Source organism: Macrotis lagotis, chromosome 1, assembly GCF_037893015.1.
Source record: "Macrotis lagotis isolate mMagLag1 chromosome 1, bilby.v1.9.chrom.fasta, whole genome shotgun sequence".
Classification (NCBI taxonomy): domain Eukaryota; kingdom Metazoa; phylum Chordata; class Mammalia; order Peramelemorphia; family Peramelidae; genus Macrotis; species Macrotis lagotis.
This window is the reverse complement of record NC_133658.1, coordinates 223,455,852-223,483,757: the sequence shown is the minus strand read 5'-3', so window position 1 is coordinate 223,483,757 and position 27,906 is coordinate 223,455,852.

The window sequence follows — 27,906 nt, the reverse complement described above, 5'->3', positions numbered from 1 at the left end:
CTAGAGAGAAAAATGACTTGTCCAGTTTTATCCAAAAGCTAAATGTCAAAGTTGGGATTTTAACTCAGGTTTTATGACTCTAATTTTAGTGTTACTACTAATGAATCCTCTTGGAGATCTGTTTTTCTGGTATTGACTATCTAATTAAGCTATATGACCTTAGACATATCCTTTTGTCACACTGGGCCTGGACCAGGCTAAAGAACCATATTTTCTATAAGTAACTTTCATTTATTATCTGTGTGATCTTGGAAAAATCCTTTCATGTCTCTGATATTTAAATCTCCTTTGCTAAAAAAAGAAAAGGGATGAATTAAGTGATCTCTAAGGTTCTTTATAGATTTAATATTTTATTTAATGTTCCAGATTCTAAGAGTTTAATCAAGGCAGTTAGATGGCACAGTGGATAGAGTACCAGCCTTAGAGTCAGGAAGACCTGAATTCAAATTTGACCTCAGACACTTAACTGTGTGACCTTGGACAAGTCATTTAACCACATTGCCTTGCAAAAAAAAACCCAAAAAACAAAAAAAGTCTAATAATCAAAAAGTCAAATGTTTTGATTAAAGTAATTAAGACTAAAAGGAAGTACAATAATCCACAAACTTAAAGATTGAGTCATAAGAAAAAATGAGTTCTTAGAAATTTTTGAATTGAATTCAATGAGAATTTATTTGTAACTCAAGAAAAATGTGCATTGAATATTTAGCAAGGGAAAAGGGCACTAGAGGAAAAGGGGAAAAAACTTCCTTCCAGCTATCATTGGTCATAGATTAGAAAGGTTTCACATGGAATAAAGTAACTTAAAATTTATTCTTATGGAACACTTAGAGGTAGTACATTGTATCATCCCAAATTCTTATACTTCTCAGTCTGAATTATTTCATAATAGTAGCAATGGGAAACTGGTGAAATTTTACAAAATCAGTATCACAAGAGTTAATTATTGTCTTATTCTTGGTTTATTCATTTTTTTTGAATATGGGGGATATTTGAGAGGAAGAACATGTGGACTATTCTTCTGTTTTGGTAAAAATGAAGTCTAACAACTTCTTCAACCAATAGAGATCAGGTACTATAAGGAACTTGGAATCTTAGAAACCACTGAGAGGTAAAGTAAACTGCTCATGTATGACCAAGTGTGACTCACATCTTTATGAATATACAATCAAACATCTATCTCCTATCCCATATAGTTACTATTCCTCATCAACCACATGGCATTGATATCTGTTCTGTTTTCCTCACAAAGAAACTGCAAAGATAACATGAATGTTATGTAGAAAAGTAGTTTGTGAAGTGGGAGGAACTATACAAAAGGAAAATGCTATTCCTAACAAGAAAAAATTGCTTTTTTATCTCTTTTAATGAATTAAAGTTAGACACATTATCTCAAGCTTTTTAGAATAGGCAAGAAAATAATCATTCTTAAAAGCCTCATAAAATGCATTGAATCAGAACAAAATGAAGACCTGGAAAAGTCATAATTATCAAGATATGTAGGAAGTCATTTTTTTCTGGAGAAGCAGATCCTTTAATTTTCCTCTTTTCTTCTCACTCTTTTTTTCTTCAATAATTCAAGATAATATTTTAATAATTAAATCCTTTGGAATGACTGGTGTCAGTATCACCTTTCAGGCTGAAAGGGATCTTAGAAATAACCTAGTCTGGCCATAAGTTAGAAAGGGTATTTTAAGTTATTCATAAAATATTTTAGGAGACACAGAGTATTTTAACAGCATACTACATTTTTTTAATATAACAGCACAAAGAATTTTTTTAAATCCACTTTCATCAAATAAAAATTGTGTTTCAAGAGTTATTTTAAAGTTTTTATTCTGATAGTTTGTTTTACATACTTTAAAAGAACCTCAGAAATATCATGCCAAGCATGAGAATTACAATACCTTTATTTATAAACATTATTCTTATTTACTATTAGGTGCATTTTAAGTTTTCATATGCTAGCAGGATTCCAGAAAGAAATTCCATGTCATATAAATTGACCTTTTATGATGAAAAGAAATCTTCACTCAAATTGAGGTTGAAAGTCATACGACAATTTTATCAGAAATTAAGTTGTCTGGCCCTTGGCTCCTAGAAGTTTCCTAACAGATGGATAAGTAAGGGCCTGGTGATCTTCAAAAACACATGAGGCTAATGATCAATGGAGGCAAAAGAGACAAATTCAAATCAAGGATAATGTCAGATTATCTAATAATACTTAGAAATATAAAGCTGCTCCTTGCCTACCAAAATAAATCTAACAAAGTTAGTAAGGAAGAGAATTGCAAAAAAGAATCTTATTTTCTTATTGACTTTCAGTGTAAAATAAAAATCATGTTCCCATAAGAAAAATTCCAAAAAGATGGAGTCAAAAATTTGTGCTGAGAAAGTAGTTGAAATAACAATAGACTCAATAAATTCTATTCTTAATATTCACATTTATCTTGTTATTTAGGGTTATATGTGTTTGTGTATGTTTATCTAGATTTCATCAGTAAAGGGACAAATGCTGAAAAAACTCCCTCCATTAAGGCAATTCCTAACTTTTTCTGCAGATTAAATTCTTACAAAAGTTTCCAGGGGTACTAAGAGGCTAAATGTCTTGTCCAAGGTCACACAATCAATTTGTCAGTTGTAGAACTTGAATGTAGGTCTTTATATCTTTATATTTTTATATCTTTATATCTCATTCATTAAATATGGAATATATCTATATTCCCATGTTGTTTTCCACATCTAACTTTCAAACTCTTTGCTTTCAAACTCTTTTCTGAGGCAATATCATATAGGGGAAAGTATGTTGCTTCTTGGAGATAGGACCAAGGTTCAAATCTGACCTTTGACACTTATCCATGTTATCTTAAATCAGTCAGGACTTCTTAGTACTTCAATTCCTCATAGGCAAATTGAGGGAGGAAAACTAGGGACTTCTGAAATTCTTCTTAGAAGTATATCTGGAATGACTTTTATATTTACAGTACTTTATGTATTATCTCAGAATTTATACATTTTAATTAATTAAGCAAAAATTCTTGTCATATACAGGGACTTCATAAATGTTTGTTGATTTATTTGATTGAAAGCAACCAACCAGTCTCTCACTCATGATTCTTTTACTAAGCAAATATTAGAAGAAAAATAATACATGATTTTTACCCCCATGAAAGTACATTGTTTTAGTAATGGTAAAGCTGGACCATCTAACTATCTTCAACTGTTGCTTCCAACTTAGGGAAAACAATCCAAAAGTGCTGATGCTATGACTTTAACTCCTTATGCCACTCTACTAGTTCCAAACTCTGATACTTATTAGCTGTGTAACCCAAGTCACTTACACTCTGCTTTAGTTTCATCAATTATAAATGGGAATTGCACCTAGAATGGCACCTAGGATTATTGTGAGAATCAAATGAGATAACATTTGTAAAGTGCTTATCATAGCACTTGGCCCAGAGTAGCCATTTCAATGCTAATTCCCTTCCTTTCCATTTCAATGGAACTAGTGAAACCCCGCCCCCAACTTAAGGATGATCCAGGGGTTATGCTAGTGAATGATTAACATCTAGTATTCAAATATAGATACAGATAGATAGATAGATAGATAGATAGATAGATAGATAGATAGATAGATAGATAGATGATAGATAGATAGGAGAATCATGACATTTGGCTATATGCGTACAATAGATATACACACATGTGTATGTTATATGTATATACATTTGTGACATACTTCTAAATTTAATCACAATTTTTAGCATTTTTTCCATTTCTTTCTTAAGTCTGATTTATAGCTTTTTTCTGTTTCTTTGGTGTGAATCTTTCACATTGAAAATTTAACAACTGATACTCAGAAACCTGTGCCAAGATAACTCTAGAACACCTCTGATTGTGCCATCCTTTCAAATTACCTAGAGTAATGAGAGAGAAGGTACTTCTCTTTCATAGATAAGACTTTGAAGTCTGCAGATGTCTTACTGCAGCAAAGGAGACCTTTATTTTGGATCTACTTCCCAATTTTGTGGGTTGGGGAGGGGTGTTGAGTACTACAATGTGAGCTTAGCATGTTTGCACTATCATCTAGTTGGAACAGGAAAGTCATAAGGGATAAATTACTATCTTTCAGAGGTTTGCTATTCTTTTTTGCAGTCTGGTCACCTGAGAGATTATATTAATTTTCTTTCCTTGAAACAATTGCTTCAATGTCCTCATCAAAGCTTTAACTTCAACATTCTAACAAAGTCAGATAGGCCCAATCACGAAATTTTTGTTTTTCTTTCAGATGATTACCTGAACCAGTTCCTAGGAGGAGCCTTCCCAGGAAAGAATTTCCCCCTGAGGCATATTGATTGCCATTAATCATCAGCACACAGAGACTTTTATCTTCCAAAACTTTCTACAGTTTTAAAAAACATTAACTAAAACACTTTGTCTAGCCCAGTGGAACCCGAGATTCCATCAATATGTTTAATATTCCTGTAGGTCTTCCCTTGGTCCATTGTTAATTAGAGTTGCTTGATGACTTCAATGTCTCTCTAGATTGCCTTTTAGAACCCTTAAAATGTAATCAGTGAGGTCAAGTACTCTTCCTACTTTTCCCTTCCACTCCTTATCTCCTACAAAATGAAATACTGACAGACTTATGAAGATCAAAAATTCAGAATATTTGGGATTTGGGAAGAAAGACATTATTATTCCAAGGAACAATTATCGTCATTATGGTTAGAGGTTTTCTTATTCCATCATAAGTCTAGAATTTCTCAATGATGCATTTCCTTCATTAATTTGTATATAGTTTGGGGCTACTTTTGAATTAATAATGAAAGAATTGATGTTATGTGATTTGTTTCACTGAAGAACAATTGTCCTAGACAATTAAAAGAATTTTTAGTATAGTCTAGAGAATACAAAGGCAGACAGGCTTCTGATTTAGCACTGTTTAAATTTATGCTACTGAGAAGTAGAAGAGTTTTCCAAGTGTCAGAAAACACTAGAATGAATATTCATCAGTGAACAACATAAAAAAGACTATAACAACTAGACAAAAAAGGTAAATTTGAAATTATAATCCAACACAATTAAGTTCTGTCCTCCTCCATATGCAATGATCCCAGAATCTAAAATATAGATGTGATGATGCCAAACAGATCTTTTTTTTGAGGGAGGATAAGGTGAAGATTCTTTTGTTGTTTTTTGTATTATTAGTTGTACTCATTTGTAGGTTAATGAACATAAAGAACCACTTCTGAAATAATTTTGATATAATGAAAAAATATGAGTTGGAGAAAAAGAGAAGCAGAACACTACTGAGGGTCAACCTCCTTCTAAAGGACTGAATCTTGTCAAGACTACATCAAGAAAAATCCAACTTCCCATGATATAAGGGAAAACTACACAATGATATAGTGTTTGTAATGGTAGTGTTAGTAATTTTAGGAGATAAGTACAGCATTAATCTTCCTTAGTCCCTTAGTCCACAACTAAGTTCATTGAATTTGATCTCTAAAAAAGTAGAGTTAAAGTAATGTGATGTAGTAGAAAGAACACAAGTCCAGAAAGTGAAGCCCTGAATTAATGTCCTCACTCTACTACATGACTTTGGACAGCATATTAATTTTTCAACTTAATTTTCCTCATGTGTAAAATAAGGGGGGTTGTATTAAACAGCTTCTAAGAATCCTCTAAGAGCTAATGATTCATACCATAGTGATGGAAAAATCAACAGGTAGGCAAAGAAAGATTTGAATTGTTAGGAGTTTCTTCTTCCTAACTTCTTCCAAGTTGTTTCAATTTTCCTTAGTCAACCAACACTTTGCTCATCTTGGCAAATAACATCTTGGCATAAGAAACTCCCAGAGTGGTAACTCCCTCTACCAGTGCAGATTGACAGTTTAAAGTCATAAAGGACTGTCTGGGAACATAGAGAAATTAAATGAATCACTCAGAGTCAAATAGTCAGAACTTGAACTCTGTCCTTCTTGATTCTAAAATCAATATTTTTAAAGATAAAAACTGTTTCACTATTTTAGAATGTGCCCATTACGTCTAATAATTTCCTTCACTTATATGGTATTTGTTTGAACTCAATACAGATTCCCATCTGGGAATTCCCATCTGTAGTTTTTTTTTTTTGGGGGGGGGGGCTTTGTCCCACAATTTAATGCATTATAAAAAACCCATTGTGCAATCAGCTCTGTCTTATCAGATATAAAGAACAGGAAATATGGCAAGATGCATCAAATAGATTGATTCTTTGATTTAAAAAATAAGGATAAATATGACTTTTAAAAGGTTTTTTTCCCCCTCCTAATTGTGTGGTATTTATTTTATTTTGTTTTCTGTTTCAGATTTGAATTCCACACAAAGACATTTTGGAGTAACATAAGTGCGTAATTGAAATTTATCACATATATAAATACCATTAATGCTCTTGACTGATACAATCATTCCATGTGGAAGAATCTGAGAAAATGATTTTTGGGGGAAAAAACATGATGATGAATAAGGGAAATTCCTCAGAGAAACTGTGGTACATAAATAGAAATTAATATACACTGGAGGGGAATCTTTTTAATTGGTTTTCGTAGGCATTCAGAAATTTTTGTCACCTCTGGTTAACTTGATCTTTACGCCATTCACTTCTGGGTGATCAATTATAGTATCCAGTGAAGGTAATAAGTCTTGTATCATGACTTGAAAGTTTGGGAAAGAAAGCGATAGGAATTGAAGACTTAGATACCAGGGCAAGTTTTATAGCCAATCTAGTGATGATGTCTCAAGGAGAAAGGACAATCTTTGGGAAGGTCTTTATTTCTTCTAAAAAGTAAAATTTGTAATTTGATTCAATTTTTTACTATGACCTTGGTAGAAATGAAGTTGAGATCTAAACCTACTTTCCCAGAGAATCAGGTACTATAGAGAAGAATATTTCCTGGAGTTATTAGGTGAAATACAATTATCCCTTCCACATCACAACTTTCCCCACTGCTATTTCAATAAATCATAAGTTGGCATAAGAAATTAAATGGGAATTTTGGGGGGAGAAACTGCAGATGACAGAAAAAAAGCTTAGAAAATCAGAAATGTATAAAATATATGTATAATATTGTATAATACCAACATATTCTATGTTCAATACCATAATAATTCATATTTCTATACTATGAAGGGAGAGTCAAAAATTTTATATGAATTTTCCAGATTATGCAAGTACCACCCTCATAACCATCCCATGTGGAAAGAATAAATATGCTTGAAAATTTGTTCTTGCTCTATCTTTGAAGTAAATATTCTTTTATGGAATTCAATCATTGCTAAGGGTTTAAATGGAACTAGGGTTAGAGCTAGATACTAACCCTCTAATAATGGGGAAAATATAGTTGATAGGTACTCAAGTTTATAGTAATAGAGACAAAAACACCCTAACCTCTGACAGCCATACCTTAGACCCCTATAAGGGAAACATGAAAGTCTGGATCTGGGAACAGGATTCAAAGCATAGTCATTATACTAAGTTGAAAACCTAAGATTTTATCTAAAATAGTTTAGTTAAAATGTTTGGGAAAAGGTGGAAATACAAAAAAGCCCTGCAAAAAGTAGTGGAAAGATCACTGACCTTGGAGAATTATGACCTGAATTCTCTCATTTTGGTATTTCCTAACTTAATTACCTTGGAAAATTCACTTAACTAACCCCAATGGGTCTCACTTTTTTTTCCAAGTTCAATTTGATTAATCTCTAAAGTTCCTTCTATCTTTAGAACTTGGAAACTGACAGTGATGTCATTAACTATTTGAATGTGCTTATTTTTGAACTCTCAATTTAAAGAATTATATTGACTGAAAGTAGTTGAACTCATCAAAATATTCGTATTCTGCAACCAGAAGCAAAGCATCTCAGAGTAATATGCAATCTCAAAAAACATCTAGTTCCATCTACAACTTAAATAATGTCTCATCTATACGTTTTTATCTTGGTTACAAGTAAATTTTGTCAGTTATGTTCCTGAATCTTGTTATAGCACAACTTATTTTATGTGGGCTTGCTTATACTACCATTTTTCCTTCATTTTCTTTTTTTTTCTTTTGGCAAGTCAATGGGGTTAAGTGACTTGCTCAAGGTCACACAGCTAGGTAGTTATTAAGTGTCTGAGGCTGTCCTTCATTTTCAAAGACCACAACATCACGGAGGTTGATGCTACAACAAGCAGGTGAATTGGGTTTGAGTGAGGGTGTTGTGCAAAGATTCACTTTCATCTCCAGAGTCATCTGGGTCCGGTGGCCAGATATGAATGAGGATGACTGGAGATGACCCTAGATGCAAGGCTGTCAGGGTTAAGTGACTTGCCCAAGGTCACACAGCTAGTAAATGGCAAGTGTCTGATACTGGATTCAAACTTCTGTCCTCCTGATTCCAAGGTCATTGCTGTATCCACTATGCCACCCAGCTGCCCTTTGGGTATACTACAATAGTAGAATAGCAAATAATAACTAGCTAGCATTTATTTAATGCTTTAAGATTTGCAAAGAACTTTACATATGTCATTTCTATTTGCTCTCATAGAAATCATGTGGGGGGGGAATCAGATATCCCTCAAAAAAAAAGCAAAGCATGGAATCTCAAAAAGTTTGCTGAAAACTTTACATTTATCTCCAATTTTTCAAGAGCACACTTATGAGAAATTGTATCAATCATATCTGAATATTACACTATGTATTGTCATTTTTATCAATTTAAATGGTATTACGACATGAATTATTTCATGATATGCACATATAGAACAATATCATCTGACACTTATAAATAAATCTTAGATATATATCACTTCAGACAAAAGTTTCAATGTCCTCTTTTATGAAAAAGTTTGCCATAATTTCTGAGCATCATATAACACTGATTGTTTTTTTTCCCTTCTCCTTATCCTTCTTCTCACCTTCTGGCAGCAGCACTAATTAACTGTCAGATGGAAGGAAAAGAACAGCCAAGTCATACATTTATAGCAGCTGGGATAGGAAGAAGACAAGGAATTGGGCATTTCAAAAAAGAAAGAAAGAAAGAATTAGGTCTTGTATCTGAGAGATTTCACTGTAGGTAATTTTCATTATATTGATATGTAGCTCAATAGCATAATAAAAATGTATCATTTCACTAGCACAGAAGAAGAGTGGAACTATATAGGCAATTTGATTGGGTTTTCAGTTTTGTAAATGTAACTAATTAATCCCAGAGTTCAATGGGAAGTAAATGTGATACAGGTGAAATGTCCCTTGGCTGAAGTAGAAATTGTTATTAGATCTTCCTTATAATTAAAGCAAAACAAAACAGAAAAAATGGACTCTTCAGCATTCTTTTTTGCAAAATACAGGTTTCATTAAATGCCTAACAATATCCTTTGGCAGAGTATAGTAATTATATGTCAAGTTCGTATATGATTCCTCAAATTGAAAGAAAAATGGCATAAACATCTTCCTTCTGCTAGCCTTGATCAAACAGCCTTTTGGTAATCATAACCAAAAGCTTTTTATGTCTAGAGAATATATTAAAAAGGCATCTCATTACAACATATATTTGTTACCTACTTCCTATGTGTAAGGCAAAATGACAGGAAATGGCAATACATATATATATATATATAAAACAAACAAAACACCAAAACAAGATGAGCTAGAAATAAAATACAACAAATGAAATCATAGTTATTAAAATTTCAGATTTACCCTTGAGGAAAAAAATAGGTTTTTTGATATTTATTTCTGCTGTTATTAAATAAATTTTCATTGTCCTTCTACCACTTGTCTTTAGGAGAAATGATGATCTGAAGTAGGTAAAAATTAAATTGAGTGAGAAGACGACTGGCTCCTGATCAGCTAGAACCTGACTCCCCATTAGCTTTGACTCCTCTTTCCCAAGACTAGCCCAAATACAGAGATTCCTAAAAGACAAAAAAATTGCAAATTGGACTATTGGACAGAAAGCTTTAATCTCTCTTTCTCTTCAAGAAATAGCTAACCTACCACTTAATAAAAGAAATTTCCTAGTTTCCCTTCCCTAATTCTTTCTTCATCCTAGTGTCCTCCCTTATCTATTTAGTATTTAATTTGCATGTATGTACAGATATTTCTGTTGTCTCTCCTGAAGAAATCTAAGGTTCTCAAGAGTATGGATAGTTCCCTTTGTATTTGTATGTGCTTGGCACATAATAAATTTTAATAAATGCTTTTTGATTCATCGAATACCTGAATTTAAGATTATTGGATAGATGAAGATGGCTTGATCTCTGTTTTGAAAGGGATAAAATTTATCATAATGAGACAAAATTATTTTTACATTTAGAGAATGAGGTCAAGAAGAGAGAGACCTGATAAAGTGATGATCATTATCTTAATTAGGGTAGAAAAGGTTTTAGAAGTTGTTATCAAGGAAAACCAGAAATAAAATTGCATTCCATGCATGTTACCTTCCCTAAACCCTTTAGTTAAAATTTATATTTTCTTCTTAAATGCTTAAGTTGTCCTTTTTATTTGTTTTATGTTCCTATTATGCTCATCATTGTGGCTATGGTGGAATTGCTGAATAAATGGAATGAAAAACTATGTTCCTTTGAAAGCCAATCTAATATAATAATAAAAATGACAATATTACTTTAATTAGTTGGTTTATTCTGTGTAATACCAAACAAATTATGAAAAGATCTCTTTAGAGAACTGGAAAAAATTAACAAAATGCATTTAGAAAGAAAAATGTGAACAATTTCAAGAAAAATGAAATAAAGGTAAAGAATGAGAAAAGGAATGCCATATCTCAAACCATACTAAAAAGTAGTAATTATTAAATTATCTTGGTATCAGTTAAAATATAGACAGACATTAATCATGTACAAAACATAGAGAAGCAAAAGTATCTAATGGGGATATAAACAAAGACTTCAGTTCCTGAGATAAGATCTCATTATTTGACAAAAATCACTGGTAAATTTGACAGTAATATAAAATAAATTAGATTTATGCAACTACGTCATACCTTATAGAAAGAGAAGCTCCAAATGAATATGCTTCAAATCTAAATGGTCAAATCATAAGCAAATTAAATAAATGTGGGAAATTATCTATCCAATCTATGTATAGGAAAAAAAATTTAGGACCAAAGAAGGATTAGAGATTCATAGAAGCTAAAATGGTTAACTTTGATTAAATAGAATTGAAAGATTAACATTAACAAATATAATCTAATTTAATATGAATAAATGGGAATCAACTGGGAAAAAATCTTTGCAAGAAGATACTCTGATAAAGATCTCATTTTCATAATATATAAAAAACAAATTCAAATGAAAATAAGAATTCTTCCAAAATTGTTAAATGGGCTAAGGATATAAACTAAGGCATTTTTAAGAGGAGAAAAGCAACCTATGCTAGCCATATTTTTTACAAAAGGTTTCAAATCATTACTAATTACAGATGTACAAATTAAAGCAATTATGATATTCTGCTCCACACTCAAAAATGGCAAAGATGAAAAATTTAGAAAATTATAAATATTATAGATTTTTAAAAACAGACACATCAATGCACTTTTATTGAAATTTTGAATTTCTATTATTCATTCATTCATTTATTTATGTATTTATTTGTTTATTTATTTATTAGGATTTTACAAGGCAAATGGGGTTAAGTGGCTTGTCCAAGGTCACACAGCTAGGTAATTATAGGTAATTATTAATTATCTGAGGGCAGATTTGAACTAAGTTACTCCTGACTCCAGGGCCTGTGCTCTATCCACTGTGCCACCTAGCCACCCCAGAACTTTGAATTTCTAAAACCATGTGGAAAGCAATTTGTAATTACAGAAAAAAAAACTAATTAACAGTATATTCATGGTCTTTAATCCAACCATGCTGCTTTGGCTTTTACCAAAAAATCCTCAAAGAAATAAGAAAATCTTCCATAATGAACAGAAACATTTATGACAGTTCTTTTTTGTGATGGCAAAATACTGGAAACTGAAAGGTTGACCATTATTTGAAGAATGGGCAAAAAATGTCTTATATGAATATGATAAGTATTAATATGGTATAAAAATGAATAAATAAATCATTTCTAAAATACATGAAATGTTGTATAAACTGATGCATATGTAAGCAAAGCCGTGAAAAACAATTTATACTTGAAATTTTAAAAACTAAGCAATTTTGAGAATTTTTATATACTGAATGAAGAATGACATGAGTAGAATCAAGAAAACAATTATTACAATAACAAAAACACTGTAAAAACAAATTATTTTTAAAAGTATAAAGAACTATGATCAATACAATTTTCATTCTTGACTCTTATATTTCCAAAGGACTAATGATACAATATACTATCCATTATGGATTTAAAGTTCAGAATGTGGTATACATATTCTGGTAACCAGTATCAGGAGGAAATCACTTTTCTTGATTTTGCATATTTGGTAATTTTTTTTTCATTTTTTCCAGTCAAGTGGAAGAAGAGAAATAGGTTTCTGTTCATTAATAAAGGTGGAAATGTGCTATTGATATAAAATGTGTATGAGTTCAGATGAGGGAACTGTATTTTTGCTTTACTTCTTATTGAGTCCTCACAAAATGAGAATAATTTATAAATATTTGTAACATAAAAACAAAACATCCCAATATTTTTCAAACAAGAAAATTATTTTTCTAAACATCTTTAAGATCAGAGATTATTTTCACCTATTTTATTTTTTAATCTTTGTTACTTAGCACATATTAAGTACTTAAATATTTACTGACTGGTGGACTTTTCTTTATTAGATTGTCAGTTCTTTTTGTAGTTCTTCAATAAAAAGAAGTGAAAAGATATGGATAAAGCAGGTCTCACAAAAATTACAAGTTATTAATAGCTTTAAGAAAAATGTTCCAAATCTAATCATTGAATAATAAAATAAATATAAATCAAATCAAATCTGAGTTTTCATCTCAAATTCTAAAAATTGACAGATAACAAAAGATAAGAATAATGAGTATTGAAAGAGGTGTGAGGAAGTAGTTATATTGGTACTTTGGTGGATTTGTGAAGCAGTACAATCATTTTGGAAAGCAAAAAGGAATTCTGCAAAGTGGATATATTTCCTTAACTTATATCCAGAGATTCTATTGTTATGCCTATACTGTAAGGATGCCATTATTAAGAATTAAGTCCCTATATTTTACTGTCCTTCATTTGATAGTTATCTTTAGTTTAAAAAGCTTTTAAAATTATTTTTCCTTCATCAGCTATACTTCATTTTGAACATTAGAACTCCTAATATTATTCTCACAGGAGTATATTTTTGTACTTCATTTTCTACTCTTGTTTTAATGATCTATGCATTTTTTCTCAATTCTAAATTGAATGATTTCCTTTCCTTTCACATAAATCTTCTACTACAACTTTCTAACAACTTGGACTATGCACAAAGAGCTAAAAAAACATGCATACCCTTTGACAAATGAATATAGCTACTAGGTCTATTTCCCAAAAGAGACTTTAAAAAGGGAAAGAATCTATATGAACAAAAATATTTTCACCAGCCTTTATAGTGATAGAAGACTTGAAAATTTGCAGGGTGTTCATCAAATGGGGAGTGCTTAAATAAGTTGTGGCATACCCTAAACACAGAGAGCAGTCGGGACCTCTCCTAAGATCTTGGAGTAATTAAGGTTCCCATGGGTCCCCTAAACCCCCCCAAAGCTTTGGAGGTGTGGTGATCATTCATGGACTGAGAAAGTAAGCAAACAAGAGAAAAAGAAGAATCTGACCATAGAAAATTACTTTGGTCCTATGGAAGATCAAAATGTATATTCAGATGATGACAAAATCAGAGCTTCTGTATCCAAAACCTCCAAGAGAAATAGAAAATGGGCTTAGGCTATGGATGAGCTCCAAAAAAAAGACTTTGAAAGGCAATTAAGGGAGGTAGTGGAAAATTTGGGAGGAGAAATGAGAGCAATGAAGATAAATTATGAAAACCAAGTCAGCAGCTTGGTGAAAGAAATACAAAAAATACTGAAGAAAATAAAATGTTAGTTTAGACCAAAGAGAAAAAGCAACAAAGAAGGCAAATGAGGAGAAAAATGCCTTAAAAAAGCAGAATTGGCCAGCTGGAAAAGGAGATAAAAAAGCTCTCTGAAGAACATAATTCCTTCAAATGCAGAATGGAACTAAAGGAAGCCAATGACTTTGCAAGAACTCAGGAAGAAATAAAAAGATACCAAAAATATATTGAAAGAAAATTTGAAATATCTCACTGGAAAGATGACTGACCCTGAAAACAGATCCAGGAGAAATGATTTAAAAATTATTGGGCTACCTGAAAGTCTTGACCAGGAAAAGAACCTAGACCACATTTTTCAAGAAATAATACAGCAAAATTGTCCTGAAATTCTAGAAGCAGAGGGTAAAATAGAAATTGAGGGAATTCACCAATCACCTCCTGAAAGAGACCCCAAAAGAGAAACTTCCAAGAACATTATAGCCAAACTCCAAAATTCCAAGTCAAAGAGAAAATACTATAAGCTACCTGAAATAAACAATTCAATATTCAATTAACATGGCTCTTTAGTCACAATTACCCTGCATCCAGCAGCATGTACATCAAAGATTCATAGGGCTTGGAATATGATATTCCATAAGGCAAAAAATCTTAGTTTACAACCAAGAATGAACTACCCAACAAAACTGAACATACTCTTTCAGGGGAAAAGATGGCCTTTCAGTGAAACAGGGGACTTTAAACTTTCCTATTGATACAACCAGAGCTGAACAGAAAGTTTGATCTCCAAGTATAGGACTCAGGTGAACCATAGAGGGAGTGGGCAAGAAGGACTATGAGGAACTTAATGATGTTGAACTGTTTGTATTCCTGCATGGGAAGAAGATACTGATAACTCATATGAACTTTCTTATTTATAAGAGCAGTTAGAAGGAGCATATATAGATAGACAAGGCACAGGAAAGAGCTGAATATGATGTTATAATATGGTAAAAAGAGAGTCAATGGGTGATGATAAAGGAAAGTACTGAGAGGAAGAGAAAGGAGAGGAAGAAGGGGCTAAGATATTTCACATAGGAGTCCTGAGGAAGCTTTTACAATGGAGTAGAATGGGGGAAGACAGGGGGGAAAGAGTGAGCCTTCATTCTCATCAGAAATGGCTCAGAGAGGAAATAACATACACACTTAATAGGGTATAGAAAGGGGTGGGATAAAGGGAAATGAGGGGAGGGAAGTGGGGGAAAGGTGATAGAAGAGAGGGAAGATTGTAGGAGAGGGTACTCAGACACAATGCAGTTCTGAACAGGGACAGGATGAAAGGAGAGACAGAATGGCATAGATAAGAGTGGAGGGAAATACAGATAGTAACAGCTACTGTGGAAAAAAGTATTAAAGCCATTTCTCTGGTAGCTATAATGAGGAAGGCAACTAATCCCAGAGACAGCCATTGAAATTTGAACACAGATTGAATACATTTTTTTCTCTCTCACTATTCTTGAGGTTTCTCATCTTTTTGGAGGTGGGGGGTTTATGATTACTCTCACAACAAGATTATTGTGATAATATAAAATAAATAAACAAAAAAAGCTTAATTAAAAAAAAAGAAAGAAAGAAAGAATCCCTCCTAATAATCTGAGGTTCTTGTTAGACTTTGTTTTCTTATCACAAATTCTGTAATTCATTGGCCACTTCATCCCAGGGTAATTGTCATTTTAGCATCAATTATCAAATCCTCCTTGACAATAAGAATTAAGTACAGAGTGAGAAAATTAGGTGGCACAGTGGATAGAGCACTGGTCCTGGGATCAGGAGAAGCTGAGTTTATATCCAGCCTCAGATACTTAATAATTACCCTGCTGTGGGTCCTTGAGCAAGTTCCTTAAAACCATTGCATTGACAAATAAAAAAAAAGGGAATCAGGCACAGAATAGAAGTTTCCTTCCTTAGTTCTTCCATTTTTTTTTATTTTGTTTTTGCTAGACAGTGGGGTTAAGTGACTTGCCAAAGGTCACACAGCTAGGTAAATATCCACTGCACCACCTAACTGCCCCTACAGTACCTAGCTGCCCCTGCTCTTTCATCTTTTAAACGATGTTTTCTGGTTGTTGTTTTTTGTTTTGTTTTGTTTTTTATCAGTATAAGTCAAGACTCTGATACCTTCTGTAAGGTTTATGCAACTAAAGTTTCTCAGCACATTATATACCATTTTCCCCCATGTATATAAGATGCTCCCAAGTATAAGATGCACTTTAATTTAGGAGTCCAAATTTTGAAAAAAAAAAGACTGTATTGCATAAAGTTATTGAACTTGTCTTATTCATTATGAAATTCAAGGACCTTCTGCTCATAGTTTTCAGCATCTTTTGTGCAAGTCTGGTGGGTGGTCTTGGTCCATCCCATTTCATCAACTGGAACTATCAATTGTATTCTCCTTTGAAATCAGTCACTTCTTTTTCATCAGGAATTCTTCTGGCCTCCTGCTGAACCATCTTTTTGGATAAGAGAATTCCAATGGCCCTTTGCTCTTCAATCTATCTCTTCCATTTCCTCTCTACATCAGGTCATTTTGCTGACTTGTCTCTCCTGTCCTTCTGCTACAGAGTTTTCAGCAGGTTTCTTCTTCCTGTAGCTAGTCACAGATTGTTTTCTCAGTTGGAGAAGGACCAAAGTGACATTCAGCAGAGTGATTTCCATTCACTTTTGCAAACTGGATCACTTTGAACTTGGATTTAGCACTGTATGAAAATCATTTCTGAGTCATTTCTGGGTAGAATGTGGCAAAGCATAATGCAAAACAATGAGCACAAAGATAACAAGCATAAAAAAAATGAAAACTTCAAGTAAAAAAATCTACAACTGCTGAATAAGACATTCCCAGTTTTTAGGCCCCAAATTGTTTTTGAAAAAGTGTGCATCTTATACATGGGAAATACAGAACTATCTATAAGTCAGTCTTGTGATCTGTTTCCTAGATGCTACATTTTCATTTTAAGTGGTCTGTAGTATGCTACAGTGAAACTATCTATCTTTGCTGTTCTCCACTCAAATATTCCCCATTATTCTTCTATAACTACTTCCTGGAATTCCTTACATTTTTCTTATTGTGAAATGCTACTTCATCACCCTTCTTCCAAACTTTGACTTAACATGTTTCTTTTTAATAGCATATATATTCTTTTGCTTGACAAATTCTAGCCATAGGTTCTATCTCATATATTCTCAACCATCCCTCTAAGATCAAGTTTGCTTCCTTAACTAGAATATTTATTTCTATATTGTAATCCATCTTTTATAAAATTATGTATAAACAGATGAATATACATGATTTATTGCTGTCATATGTCTCTCTCTCTCTCTCTCTCTCTCTCTTGTTAATTTGACTTCTGTGAATTTCTGGGTAAATCTGTGAGTTTGTTTTTTTCTATGGTTGGTACAGGTTTTGTACACTATGTATCTTGATCTATGCCCATACATTTATGTAAGTATATGTAGTGTATACACATGCAGTATAAACACACTGACTCTGAATATGTGTTACAAGGATAGATTATTTCTTCCAGTTTAAAGTTATTTTGATTACTTTTTATAAGACTTCAGGTAAAAACATTCTTACAAGCCCTTATTAAGTGCATTCAGTCTTTGGCTAAGAATCTGTCAGTATTATATTTGTTATTGTTCTGAAATTAATCCAGATGTCATATAGTAGTTCAAAATAGAGTTTGGACTGAAACCATGATCTTCTTTCTAAAAACTCAATAAACAACAATATACTACAACTAAATCCTCTCTCAACAATATACCTCAAATAAATCAACTTATAATATAATCTTTATAACTATATTTATAATTTATTAATTTATTTATGATAAATAAATCATTGCTAAATCAAGGGATTCTATTTTGCAAATAGTAGAAAAGGAACTAATTTATGTCTGAGTATTTACAATATACTCTAGTCTAATAATATAGTTGTAAAGCCCTTTGAAAGCACTAAAGAGCTGTGTGTGTGTGTGTGTGTGTGTGTGTGTGTGTGTGTGTGTGTTTGTGTGTGTTTATGCTAACTATTCATATATATTACTTTTGGGTTCTAATTGACCAAATTAATAAACTAAATTGTTATGACTTATAAAAATAAATTGTGCCAAAGTACAGGATTTATGGTATTGGTTGAAGTCTTCTATAACAAGAATTTGGCATTATAACAAGGAAATTTATCTATTCAATAAAGATCATACAGTAGATAGAGCATGAACCCTGGAGGAACTGAGTTCAGATCTAATTTCAGACACTTGATGCTAGCTGTGACCTTGAACAAGTCACTTAACCCTGATTGCTTTGCATTCCTGATTCATATCTGGCCACTGGACCATCAGATGGCTCTAAAGGAGAAAGTGAGACTGGTGAGTTAACACAGCAATCCCTCACTCAAATCTAGTTTACTTGCTTGTCATGGCTTCTTTGAGAAGGAAGAAAGGAATAGCATCAGTTCCTTAGTAATTTCATAGTTTATGTGGAAGAATGTGCAAGGTAAGCTGTTCAGTTGATAGAGCATTAAGTGTGGAATTAAGGAAGATCTGAGTTCCCATTCAGTCTCAGAGATTTACTAGTCCCTTAATCTTGGTCTGTCCATTTTCCTTATTTGTAAAATTTGAATTATAATGGCACTAAACACTGACTTCTCAGGATTGTTCTGAGGACCAAATGAGATAAAGTTTAAAAAGTGCTTAGCTAATGCCTAGCACATGGCAGTTATTTAATAAATGCTTGTCTCTCTTATACATCCTGAAAGCCAAAAGCAACTCAAGGATGATTTATCATATTTTGTATTACTAAAATGATTATTCCAAATAGAATATGAAATAATATGCCTGACATATGTAAAGAGAAGGTTATCCCCCTACAATGGAAAAGAAACAACTCTGGCCTCAAAAGCTCTGGATTCAAAACTCTGTCACTTGTTACCTGTGTATAAACACTTAAGCTTCTTTGGCATCAGGTTCATCAGCTGTAAAGTGGAGGGACAGAGATTTGGATTAGTTGGCCTGGGATATTCCCTCCCAACTTAATATATAATTCTATCATACTAGTAGTTCTTCTTAGAGTATTTTCTTAATTTATTTGTTTATTTGTTAATTCCTTTTGTCTGCTTTTATATAATTCCTAAAAGTGAAGGTCATTATAATCATAGACTGTTGAAGGAATAAAAAAAGCTGCAATGGAATTACCATTTGAATTTTTCCAAGTTAACAATCAAGAAAGAGTTGATGGGATAGTGATGAAGGGTAAAATATGTTGCTTTTATTAATATGCAAGCAGTGTCCAACTTTTTTATTAAAGTTTCTATCTAATTAGATATTGTCATTATGGTAGACATGTTAAGTTTAGATCATGTCCCCTCTGCAGGAGTAGGAGTGTGAAATGAATGTGCATTTCCCAGGGAGTGTAATATAATTAGAAACTCTTTAGTGTGTCTTTGACATCAGGATAGGCACTAAAACTTCAAGTCACTCTGTTTTATTTTTAAACAAATTCCATTAAGATGAAAGGTTAAGAAAATTCTCCATACTTAGTGATAGAAGTAAACTGAGATTGAAGTAGGTGCTGAGTGTTTCAGTGACAAGAGCTAAATTTTCTGGGATTTTTTGAGAATTATGCCATCAAAGACAAAAAAAAAGCTTAGAAAGATAATATTACATATACATAATGTGCTTTGTTCTGCCCAACTAACAGTTCAGACCACAATAAAGACCACACTCTAGATATATCCTAAGAATTTTGAGGAAAAATACCAAAGCTCAGACAGATACGAAGTGAAGATCATCAACTGAATCTTCTGTTTATTTCTCCCCTCCTTTCATTGAATTGTCTTTCAATTTTTTCTTTATTCAAGGGTCTACTTGGATAAAGTTTAGCTATTCTCGAAGAGATAACTTGGAAGTTCAGTCATGCTTAGAAACACCCCTATTAATAAAAATTTCTCCATATCAAACATGAATGAATAAATAATTGGTTAAGGAAAAGTGAACAAATTTTTAAGGTACTTAATTAATAAACAAGTGAATAAATAACTAAAAACAGAAGGTGTTAACATGTTAATTCAGATGCTCAAATGGATCTCTGAGATAATATGAGTATTCCCCCTAATCTTGTAAAGCCTAATGTAGCTAAACCTTCTTATCCTCTGAGATATATCTTCATCACTTGTTAAATCTTCCCCAAAGATTTATTATAACTTCCTTTCTAGTTAAAAATCTTTCCAATAATATTTTTATCAACTTATTCATTCAATGTATACCTAATATATACCTATTATGTGCTAGGCTGTGTAGATCCAAAAGAAAAGAAATAATTTCTCCTTCAAGAAGCTTACATTGTAATGATTCAGATAGTTGATACTACTTAAATAGTAATCCTTTATCTTCTCTTTCATAGGTAGATAGTATATTCTCTTCTTTTGGGCAATTGTAAGATTGGTTTTCTGTATATTTTTTCTTGAAAACCTACCAGTTAACTTCTCTTATTTTCATCCTTGATGTATATGAAGTTCATATTTATAATGATTTTATAGAAATGGGCAAGTCAATAATTATCAATATTTTCTGGGTTGACTTGTCTATAATATATCAGATCATTTACTTTTCTTTTAAAAATCACTTGGTCTATTCTGCTCTTTCTGATATCTTGAGACTCTCCCAATGGCTTCAGAGCTTCATTACTTCCATTATAGACTTCCTTTGCATAAGCTTTGTCTGTTATTGCTTTTCATGCCTTTGTTTTCTTACCAGTTATTTCTCCTTCCTTATGCAGCACATAAGTGACAGTTGTGAAGGAAACCTACCTAATTCAAATAGCTTTGAAGATGGCAAAAAATTGTGGAGAATTTGCCAGTCTCTGACTCAAGGATGTCAGAAAGGCTTAGACCTCAATTACCATGTTGCTGCAAAAGGTCACAAATTACTTATCAAAAGTAACAAACTACTACACAAGTTTAAAAGTTAGGTCCTTTGGAAAAGCAGCTAGACAGAGAATTTCTTAAAGGAAATAGTAGTTTTTAAGGAGATAATAGTTTCTCCAAAGGTAATAAAGTTAAGCAAAAAGAAGCAGTTGAGAAAGAATAACAAGAGGATCATTTTACAGAGATAGTTACAAGCTAGGAAAGGAGGTGGATAATAAAATTAATCAAAAAGAGATGGTTGAGGGAGAATAACAAAGGGGACAGTCAAGTTAAAAGGTAAAAAAGTAAGAATCTATGTTAGATTAATATAGATCCAGCTGCATGGATTCATATTGGTCCAGTAGCATGAGGTTAGAATATGTGGATCCAGTTTAGAGAGAGGAAGAGAAGAAGAAACCAAAGTATCCTGATCATGTGTCAAGTAGGAAAATAGGCCAAACCTAAGGCAGACTATTTATCAAATACATTTTCATGTTGGGTAGAACAAGGATGGTGCTTGAGGAGTGGTTTAGCACCTGGCTTCAGATATTCTCCAATGTACATACCACAAAGGGTGGTCCCCGAGGAGTGGTTAAGGTATGATGAAATATAACACTCACTGACCATGAGCAACATTACTGAAGGATATGATCAAGGTCATCCTTACTGTTAAAGTCTAAAGTGGCTTAAAAATTGGAGTTCATGAAAAGCCAATATAGAATGAAGAACAACCCCACAGAACAGGAATGTTTTTCAGTACAAAAAATATAATATTTCTTTTTGTTCAGAGGTCCTCTGTTTCCAAGGTTTCTGAATACATTCTTCAAGGTCTACTCATATTTCTCTACTTCAATCTTCTCACGCATGAAAAGTATCCATAGAAAGTTTTGCTGGTCATTTTTCCTTTGTGATAGCCTCCTATCACAGGGGATATCCTTGTCTCAGATCTCTTCTCTTTGCAATCTATTTTCCTCATAGCTATTATATTGATATTTCTAAAACAGATCTCACTGTCATAATCTCTACTCAAACCAATGGCTCCCTATTGCCATTAGAATGATTTTCCTGAAAATCTGTTGCTTTTTGAACCCCTTTGAACAGAAATAAAAGATAGGTAACATTGTTTAAAATACCAGACCTAGAGTGAAAAAGACCTGAGTTCAAATCTAATTCTTAGACATCTTCCAGCTGTGGGACCTTGACAAGTTTAATCCTTGTTTGACACAAATTTTTTTCAACTGAACCATGAGGATAATAGCACCTAATCACAGGGCCAATGTGAGGATCAAATTAAATAATATTGGCAAAAAGTTTTAGCATAGAGCCTGACATGTATTAGCTGTATATGAGAATTAGGTTGGAAATGAAAGATCAAGCTAAACCTTATTCCTTTAAAAAAAATAAAAAGGTGATTGAACATGCTTAAGACTATACAGTTTAGATAGTAATATAAGTGGTAATGGAATCCTTGTATTCTAATTCCAAGTACAAAGCAGTTTTCACAATCCAACACTTTCTCTCAACATGGTGATAAAAATCCTAAATGAAGGAAGACCTCATAGGCAGTTCAGAATCATTGTCTCTTATTTCACCACTTAACACATATGAGAATCTATCAATCAATAAACATCATCAAGTATTTCAGGCACACTTTCCTGGCTTAAATGAAGGAACTAGATCTCATCCAACACTGTATAATGTTAAACATGTAAAGATATGACAAATTTGAGAATCAGTGTTTCTCCTCATATCACTTTGATTTATCTTGCTCCTCTCTATCCACTATGACAAGTTCATCTTGGTTTATATTCTTTTGTTGCTTCAATACCTATTTCCCTTCAAGGCTTATTATGAAACATAGTATGGGCTACTGCCAAGATTTTGTTTTCTGAGAGGCAGTCAGAATTTCTTCTAGTTTCCTTTAATCACTTGACTCCTAATGAAGTCCTTGGTACAATATTTTTTGAGGATAGGTAATAATAATTTTTTTGAGGATAGCTATAGCTGAAGGAGCACAATTACAGTTTATAATTGGAAGCTTTGTCTTGGTTTTCCAAAGGAGTTTTCATGCAGTGAATGTCATAATGTCAGAAGTAGTACATTGGGGAATAGATAATCTTTGTTGCTTAAATCCTTCCCCTCAGCATATGGAAAAACAAAGAACATTCATTCAATTTAAAAATTAGATAGGAAATATAGAGAAATAGTGAACTTTTGACATTAATTCCTTTTATTATTCAATCCCCTCATATATCTATCATAGAATAAAATCAAGATAAAACATTAATGACAAAGGCATGGTCATGGTCAGTTTATACAATTTAAGATTTTGTTTCTTCAAATGAAGAGATTTTGGATTAAGTCTATAAATTGGTTGATTCTTAAAGCATTTATCCTAATTAATTGTGGTTAATCCTCTACTTCCTATTTACACACACATATCATTTATTATATGAAATAGAAAATATATATAATACAAATCACATATATGTATACAGAGATAAATAAATATATAGAGCCAACAAAGCAATAATGAAAAGACAATGTCTAAGCAAACAATTGAAATCCTAATGTCAAAAATTTTTTTCCTCTCTTTATTAAGACACCATCTTTCAGAGGAAATTATTTTTTCATGGTTCTAGTTAGTATAAATATAATTGTAATGCGAGTTTCAAATTTCATTGGTTTGAGACTTTCTCTTGATTGTTGGAGGAGTTGGTAAATGTTGATGAGAGAAGAATGCTAGTCTTTTGGTCTCTTCCACTAAGTTTAAATGAAGGAAATTCAGCAGAGTGATTCAGACATGACATAAGCCAAGTAAATCTAACTTTGTTTTTTACTGTAGTGGAAGGAAAGTTGATTTGGTGTTAGGAACTAAGAATTCGGAGATCTGCATTTAAATCAGGATCCTATAACCAGAGTCCTTTAACTTCAATAGGCTTTATTTTTCTCCTGTATAAAATAGAGGAACAGGACTATAAAATTTCTTGTAGTCTATGGTATGAAGAGACAATGACCATATAATCCAACTCATAAGAAATCATACTATATCAAGTTTAAGAATATTTTAGGTCAATCCTAGTTCTGATTACCTTGCTTCTGTGATTTATCTAAAAAATATGGGAAAATCAAGTAATATTTTGTGTTCTTTTTTTCTGGTTGTAAAACTTATTTGATGAAATATGTATTTCCTATCTGTAAAACTAAGAATGAGTAACAATAAATGGTGTTAAATGACAGGAGTAGAGAGGGCATAGGACTTGCTGATGCATTTGCTAAATATTTAAAGAACATCAATAATACTGAATTCTGCAAAAAGAAATAAATTTGAAGTAATTCAAAGCAACAGGGTAACAACTGAAAAAGTGTAATACCATCTGAATACACAATTATTTAGAGAATCCACAGAGTAAGTAGTGATCCAAAAGAAGTGAAATGAGCTAAGAAAACAAATTGAGAAGTTTAAAAAGGACTTAAAAATAGTTATATGATGTATATACTGGCCAAAAGAAGGGCATTTAAAGATTTAGGTTTTTTTAAGGGAGTTGACTTTGAAGTCCATTAGACCAGGAATGAAATTCTATCTCTTTCCCATTAGAGCTATGAGATCTTTGACAAATTTTAACCTTATAAAATATCACAATCCTAGTCTTTAAAATAGAGATAATAATAGTACCAACTCACAGGTTTGCTGTATCACAATCTAGAAATAATAGAAAAAAGTACTTTGCAAATTTGAGTGTTTTGTTATTCAGTGATTTTTCAGTCATTTTGAACTCTTTGTGATTTCATTTATTGTGTTTTCAGACATTCTGGAATGATTTGCTATTTCCATTTCCAGCCCATTTTATAGATTAGGAACTGAAGAAACCAGAGCTAGTAAGTGCCTGAGATTAGGTTTGAACTCAAGAAGGTAAGTATTCCTGACTTCAGGTCTGGCAATATAAAGTTATGTTAACTCTCATTAGTACAGAAGCCTTGTAAAAAGTGAAAGTAGAAAGTTTCAGCTAAGATGTAAGGGTCTATTGAAGAGTTAGCCACTCATAAATTAAATGGGGACTAGAACCATAACTAGTATGGGACAACATTTATAGGAATGCAAAATTTACAGATAAATCACCTGCAGTCCTTCAAAAATATAGCAGTAAAAACAATACTTCTTCATTAATAAGAATTAGTTAAAACAGGGAGACTCTTAGTGCAAATGAATTGGCTTCATTAGTACTCTTCTCATCTGTTTCTTCATTTAATAACCTCCCAAGAAACAGATTTATACCAGTGTCCTAGAGTGTCTTTTCTACCTATGCCATCAATGGATTATCTAGGTTTTTGCTTTTATCCTCAGGTAATGTTAATGGTAGTGTTAATTTTCTCAATTACATAAACTCCCAGATGTGTTTAAGAGATGATCATGGCATCATAGATCAAACAACAGTAGAGGCTATAGAAGACAAGTAGTTCATCCCTGTCATTTTCCAGATGAAGACAAACAACATGTCCAATATCACACAAATAATGATTATCAGAGGCAAGATTTGAACTGAGGTCTTCTGACTGATCAGTTAGTGCTCTGAGAAAGCATTCAATTAATGAATATTTCAATATGTTAAACTGAAAAAATTACAATTTGCCTTCATTAGACAGTTGCCTACATATAAGGTCATTTGAGGCAAAGGTCCAGAATATTGAGAAGAGATTTAAAAAGGGAGAAACAAATAAGGGTGGAGAATGCCAGTGGATTGAAAAGAAACAAAAATGATAAAGTGGGCTGATAGCATAGTGAGTACTCAATAAACATTTGTTGTTGATGATGAAAGAGCTTCATGATGGAGTCGATACAATGCCTGGTCCTTTCTATTCCCTCATTTTTCCAGTTGACACACATAAGGGAGAAATCAAAAAGAAAGTTTATGTGCATTCTACTGGCAGAAAAGAGGCAGACAGACATTCCTAGAGAAATAGTACAATCTCCAGTCAGCCATCCAACAAATATATAGCTGATCCCAGAGGGATTGGTAAGAGTATATCCCAGTATAAATTCATGATATAGTGGAAAGAGTATTTACCTGAAAGTCAGATTTCTTTGAAACTAAAAATTCTGTGTCATTTAATCTGTTTTCTCATTTATAAAATGAAGGGTAAGGTCTAAATGATCTCTAAAGTCTCTGATACCTTCCAAACATAGTGAGTCTTTGATTCATTCTCTATTATTCAAAAATAAATTTTAAAACCTTATTTTATTGACAATAATTAGCATTTTAAGATCTTTGAAGATTTTTATAGATATTATTTCATTTGATCCTTTCAAAGACACTTAGATAGAAGTGTTACTGTTAATAATATTATATTGCCCCCATTTTACTGATGAGAAGTTTGAGACTCAGAAAAGTGACCTGCCCTGGATCACAAAGCGAGTAAATGTCTGACACAACATTTTAACACAGATCATTGGATCATCCTAACTCTTACCTCATTACTCTACTCAACTGCCTCATGCTAATTCAATAATATTCTCCTCATGTAAAAGAGAGAACACATTACCATTAAAAATGTGAAGAAAAAGGCAAATGAGAGAGACAGTGTTGCATAATTGATAGTGAGCTAACCACAGAACAAAAAAAAAAAACATTTGTTTCAGTCCTACTTCTGAAATAGATGATATAGATAGATAGAGACAGAGACAGAGACAAACAGAGAGAGAGATTAGATATAGATACAGATACAGATATAGATAAAGATATAGATACAGATAGATATAGATAAAGATAAAAATATAGATATAATTATAGAGATATAGATAATTTTGTCTGATATATCTAACTCTAGTGGCTTTACATTAAGAAGTATAATTAGCTAGATGACTTTGTATGTGGTATGATGAACAGTACATTGACACACTTTAATATCAATTTGACTATTCTGAAATGATGAACAAAAGAATATCTTATAAGAGCAAATAACATCCATTTGAACATGATTTTCCCCCACCAAAATAGGAGTACATGATAATCTAGACAGCAACCACTCTGTGAGAAAATGGTATCTAAAAGACTGTAAGACACTGAGAACAGGGATCAAGGAAGGATAGGGACCAAGGAAGGATTCTTTGATTACCCAAAGAAGCCTCTCCTCTCTCAGAAATTCTTTCCAATCTTACACATGGATCAATATTTTGTTTCTTTTTTTGCACTTTCACATTTTGTCTTGCTTTGATGTTACATCTATGTATTACTTGGTCTTTCCCTGTGCAGTCTATAAGGAAGGTTGCATATAAATTTTCACTTAAAGGAAGCTAGGAATTCTCAAAGATGGAGGAGATGGGGGCAGAGGCAGCTAAGTGGTGTAGTGGATAGAGCACTGGCCCTGGAGTCAGGAATACCTGAGTTCAAATCTGTCCTCAGACACTTAATAATTACCTAGCTGTGTGACCTTGGGCAAGTCACTTAATCCCATTGCCTTGCAAAAACAAAAGCAAACAAAAAGATGGAGGAGATGAGATAAAAGAGTACATTCCAGACATAAGGAGAAGAAACATCTGTATTTAACATAATGGGAAAAGCTACTCAGCCTGTTTGACTAGAATGAATAATAAGTTAAAGGAACTAATATAAATATGGGGGAAAGATTAAATGATAAAATTAACATTTTGAATTCTATTTAAGAGATAATCAGAGTGACATTTACTGTGGTTTTTATCTGATACTCAAACACTCTGGAAGACTAGTCACTCCACAAACATGTTTATTCTTTCACTACAAGTCATACCATGCATGTCCATCTAGGGTAACTTTCATGCCTGTTGCCCCAAAAAGTTAAAACCAGGGATTTTATTCAAAATTCATATTTGACACATGTCAGTTCTAGTTATTCTTTTTATATGATAAGATGACCAAGGAAGATTTTTCACATATCAATTCATTATGCCTCAATATCTGCCTATCATAGGCTCA